The sequence below is a fragment of the Phoenix dactylifera genome, chromosome 11 (genome assembly GCF_009389715.1).
Source record: "Phoenix dactylifera cultivar Barhee BC4 chromosome 11, palm_55x_up_171113_PBpolish2nd_filt_p, whole genome shotgun sequence".
NCBI lineage: Eukaryota > Viridiplantae > Streptophyta > Magnoliopsida > Arecales > Arecaceae > Phoenix > Phoenix dactylifera.
The window spans coordinates 26,854,403-26,860,402 of NC_052402.1; positions in this window are offsets into that span (position 1 = coordinate 26,854,403).

A 6,000-nucleotide genomic window follows, 5' to 3' on the forward strand; every position below is an offset into this window, starting at 1 on the left:
GCTAATCTCAAAGATGACACGTGCACTTATGCGAACGCTGTGAAACTAACGGCCTAGAAAGGAGGAGACAGGAACCGTTACAAAGAGTGTGGGATGAGGTTTATTGGCTATTATTGGCCATTATCGGCCATTCTTAGTTTCGCTGTCTCTCGAATAATTTAACTCTCGAAACTATCGGACAATATTTCAAAACTAAGCTTCATGTTTCACAAAATAAAATCTAGATTTCAGATACTAGATAATAATCCTTGGCAGTTTCAGCCTTGAAATATTATAATTTCATATGATAAATGGTAAGTTTAATTTCGAACAATAAAAACTTCAGCTTTCACATAAGAAGGTTTCAAAGGCAATGAATTTTCATGGTTTCAGGTCTGGTCTTGTTTTTAAAATATTAATTTAAGTTATAAATTAGTTAGCATAACTACTCTATATTAAATGGACGGAATTCACATTTAGAGGTGCGACAAGTAGCAAATCTGCTTAATTATCATTATCAAGGCATTTAACTATTAATGGACATAATTTGTAGTATATTTTTTTGTGTATTTTATATACATACATACATACATATATATATATATATAGACACACACATGTATGCATATATATATTATTTATATTATTTATCTATTGTAGGTACTTGTAATGCTCGACATGTTGTAAAAATAATAGATGGAAAGAAGGAAGAACTTATCAGTTAAGGCGTGATTTCACTGTCCTTAAGAATAAATCACGCTCCTCGGAGAATGAATCACGGTGTAGCAGGTAATGGTGGCCTATCCTCCAGGATACAACAATTGGATCACTCCAAGCGTACACTCGTAGATGCAGTGATTCTGTCGAACATCCCAGAACCGCTCAGAAAGATAGAATAGAGAAGAGTATTAAAAGACACGGCGTTTACCAAAAGACAAAACAAAATAGTTTTAAAAATTAAATGGCAAAAGGAAACCAGACTCAAGCCTACACCCCCCCCCCCGGGGGGCGGGGGGGCCTGCGCGCGATGATCGAGCGCGACGCGCCTGGTTAAACGTTTTCGGATCGAATTTGCCAATTTTGGCTTGGACCTCTATTCGGCTCGTGCACGCGTGGGCTACTTACTTTCTTTGCTTCACCAGGTTAAAAGATTGAATACTACATAAAGATCTTTTAAATTTTATCCCTTTCTAATGTAGGACTAAAGAAAGTACACTAGGCAAAAGGCAAAAGATAAAGAAGGGCAGACTTGGAATTTTGAAATATTCCAACAATCCCCCACATATTTTAAAATTCAATAATAAGTTAACGAGCGCGAGAGTTCAATGCATCAAAATGGTGTCTTTGAGACTATGAACCATTTTTAGGACTAGTAAGTATGACTTACAGAACTTTTGGTGAAATATGAAATTTCTATGAACCAAAAGTCCTTCACGTAAATCAGTGACCCATAGCCCACATTGACCTCTCAAGTTCTGGGCTTGTTCTAAACGGGTTGGTGCAAATAGGCCATATACCTTACCTAGATATTCATGATTGCTTTAGAGAACTGCCTAATTCTCATAGGAAGTGGCCCCACTCCCACACTCATATAGATGGATCTATCAAGTGTGTACTGCAGGTAGACACACCATCCTAAAGGACTATGGTATCCATTAAGAGCTTTACCTCATCCTTATCTACTGCAGTTTGCACTATCTACACCATAGGGAGGGAATTTCAAAATTAAATATGATAGTGTACTCACAGTCAACTAGCGACTTGTTATTACCCATATGAACATGCTTCATGGGATCTCCAATCACACATGTTGGGTTTCTGTCGTTATTGACTTTGATATAGGCATTGTCCCATCCCCCTCGATGTTTCACTCACTAGTTTTCTACCTAGTGGTTTTGTCAAAGGATCGGCCAAATTCAACTCTGACTTCACAAACTCAAGAGATATAATTCCATCATCAAGCAGCTGCCTTATAATATTATGTCTCAACCTTATGTGTCTATTCTTCCCATTATAAACTTTATTTTTAGCTCGATATATAGCAACTTGGTTATCACAAAGAATAGACACAGAAGGTGTTGGTTTATTCCATAATGGAATATCCCCTACAAGATTTCTAAGCCATTCAGCTTCAGAACCTACCTTTTCTAAGGCAATAAACTCGGACACCATCGTAGACCGAGCGATGCATGTTTGCTTGGATAATTTTTAAGATACTGCACCCCCACCAAGAGTAAAGATATATCCACTCGTGAATTTCACCTCATCTGAATCAGAGATCCAATTTGCATCACTATACCCTTCTAGTACAGCAGGAAATTCACGATATAACAAACTATAATTAATGGTTCCTTTCAAGTACCTTAGTACTCTATGAATAGCACTCCAATGATCCTTACTAGGATTATGAGTATACCTACTTAATCTTCCTACTGCATAAGCAATATCAGGACGAGTGCAGTTAACTAAAAACATTAAACTACCAATGATGTGAGCATATTCTATTTGTAAAATACCATTTTCTTTATTTTTTCTTAAATGTATACTAGCATCATATGGAGTAGATACGGGTTTACTATCATAATGCTCAAATTTTCTTAAAATTTTCTCAATATAGTGTTCTTGTGATAGCATAAGTCCATTAGAACTTCTTGTTATCTTAATCCCAAGAATTACATCAGCTTTACCTATATCTTTCATATCAAAATTAGAAGCCAAAAATTTTTTAGTATCTATAACTATATATTTAAATCAATTCCCATTATAAGCATATTATCAACATACAAATATATGATCACAACAACATTATTAACAACCTTACTATAAATGCACTTATCAGCCTCATTAATTAGAAAGCCATTAGATACTAATTTACAAACTTTGTGTTCATTATCAGGAACAACACAACCTTCTGGTTGTTCCATGTAAATTTTTTCATCTAATTCTTTATTCAATAATGCAGTTTTTACATCCATTTGGTGAATTACTAAATTATGAATGGATGCTAATGCAATAAGTACTCTAATAGATGAAATTCTAGAAACTGGTGCAAAGGTGTCAAAATAATCAATATCTTTTCTTTGTGAGTATCCTTTCGCCACTAATCTTGCTTTAAACTTATCAATTGAATTATCAGGTTTTAATTTTCTTTTAAAAATCTACTTACAACCAATTGATTTAGCACCTGGAGGCAAATCAACTAAGATCCATGTATGATTAGACATAATAGACTCTATTTCATTATTAATAGCCTCCTTCCAAAAAGGTGCATCAGCTGAAGTTATTGCTTCTTTATAAGTTTGAGGTTCATTATCAACAAGAAAAGTGTAAAAGTCATTTCCAAAATTTTTTTCTTTTCTAGTTCTTTTACTTCTTCTTAAATCAACTTCATAATTTTCATATGCCTCCTTTTCTTGTTTATTATGAGGCAGAGAGTCAATTTTTTTTTACCTAGTTTCATAGGAAAGATATGTTCAAAGAAATCAGCATTTTTAGATTCTACTATAGTATTGGGTTCCATAATATTAGATTCACATTTTAATACCAAGAATCTATAAGCAGTACTATTTAATGCATAACCAATAAATAAGCAATCAAAATTTTTAGGTCCCAACTTTCTTTTCTTTGGTTCAGGTAATAGAACTTTGGCCAAACACCCCCACACTTTAAGATATGTAAGGTTAGGTACATGACCTTCCCATAACTCATAGGGCTCGTTTGGTTCGCGGAAAGTATTTTCCTTCCTAGGAATATGATTCCTGGGAAACAAATTCCTAGGAAGAGGATGCCTAGGAAAGTACTTTTGGCATGTTTGGTTGACCATGGGAAAGTGACAAATTTCCAAGATGCTTATGTTTGGTTGGCCATCCACTTTCCTAGGAAAGTTATATATAATTCCTATTATGCCCTTAATAAAAATTAGGTTTTTAATGCCTCTTTAATGCTTCTTTAATGCTGAAGGGACTTTTTGGGAAAAAGTAAAAATTGAGTGATTTCCGCCTCATGGGAAAGTAACTTTCCCATGTTTCTCATGGGAAAGACTTTTCCATGAAATGTGGGAATCACATTCCCATGGGAATACAACTTTTCCTTCTCTCTCCTTTGAAAACTCCAACTAAACAAGAGGCATCTCATTACTTTTCCGTTGACCACACTTTCCCCCCTTCTTTTCCCGCGAACCAAACGAGCCCATAGGGTGTCTTACCAGATTTCTTATAAGATATTCTATTTTGAATGTGACAAGCAGAGAGAATAGCTTCCCCTCATAAATAAAGAGGTACTTCTGAGCTTATTAACATAGCATTCATCATTTCTTTTAGAGTTCTATTTTTACGTTCAGCAACTCCATTAGATTCAGGAGAATATGGTGGGGTAATCTCATGAATTATACCTTTATCTTCACAAAATTTATTGAAGAGATTATACTCATATTCTCCTCCTCTATCAGTCCTTATTCTTTTAATTTTCTTATTAAATTTATTTTCTACTTCAGTAACATATTGCTGAAATTTTTCAAAAGTTTCATCTTTTGTCCTAAGTAGATATATCTTAGTATATTTAGAATAATCATCAATAAAGGTTATGTAAAATCTTTTTCCTCCTCTAGTTGGAGTGTGTTTCAAATCTCCTAAATCAGATTGTATTAATCCAAGCAATTCAGTTTCTCTTTCTATTGACTTATGACTCTTTTTAGTAAATTTAGACTCGACACACACTTCACATTTATCATTCATATTTTCAATGGTAATGTTATTTAACAAGCCTAGGTCTTTCATTTTTTTGATATATGAAAAATTAACATGTCCTAATCTACCATGCCATACATCAACAGAATCAATCAAATAAGCAAAAGATGATGCATTTTCATTCATAGTTTCAGTTACATTCAAGACAAATAAACTCTGGTTACAATAACCCTTCCCAATAAAAACATTGTTCTTAGTCATTACAATTTTATCAGACTCAAAATACACTTTAACTCCAGCCTTTCCTAATAAAGAAACAGATACTAAGTTCCAACGGATATTAGAAACATGCATCACATCATTTAGGGAATGGACTTTTCCTGATGTTAGCTTGAGGAGTACTTTTTCTTTGCCAACCACTGGCGAGGGTCTCGAATCATCCATAAACACTTGTTCTTCGCCTTCATTCAACGGAGTGTAGGAAGTAAACGCACTCCTATTGCCACAAATATGTCTGGTAGCCCCAGAGTCTACCACTCAGTCCTTTGCTCCCATAACCATGTTAGTTTCAGACACAACTGCTGCAATAATATCTGTCTCCACCAAGTTAGCATTTGGTTTAGCAGATATATCATTTCTTTTTCTAAACCTACATTGATTAGCATAATGTCCAGGTTTTCCACAAACAAAACAAGTTCCTTTTCTTTTAAAACCAGGACCTTGGAATTTAGGTTTCTTATCATTTTTGAAATAAGGCTTCTTGGACTTTGAACGAGACCCACCTGGTTTGCTAACTATTATATTGGCTTTGAAGGTCATTTTCTTGGCCAATTGTTCTCGGTCTCTGACTCGATTTTGTTCTTCAATTCTAATATGAACAATAACATCTTCAAGACTCATATGTTTCCTTTTGTGCTTCATACTGTTTTTATAATTTTTTCAAGACTTAGGTAATTTTTCAATCAGACAGTCGGCTAGGAAAACTTCTTGAAGTATTATGTCTTTATTTTTAAGATCAGTGACCAGCCTATGAAAATCATGGATTTGGGATGACACATCCCTATCATCAGATATTTGAAAGTGCAAAAAAATTTTTATAGCATATTTCTATACCCTAGCATCTTCCAACACATATTTTTTATTCAGATTTTTCCAAATTTCTACAGCTTCTTTGTATGAACAGTAGACATTAAAAAGTTCATTGGATAGTGTACTCAGAATTGTGTGCCTACAGATCTTATTTCCATGTTTCCACTCTTTGAATTTAGTGTCAAAATCTTCAGACCCTTCTATCAGTTTTGACTGATTTAAATATCGAGCAAAATTAAGCATATCC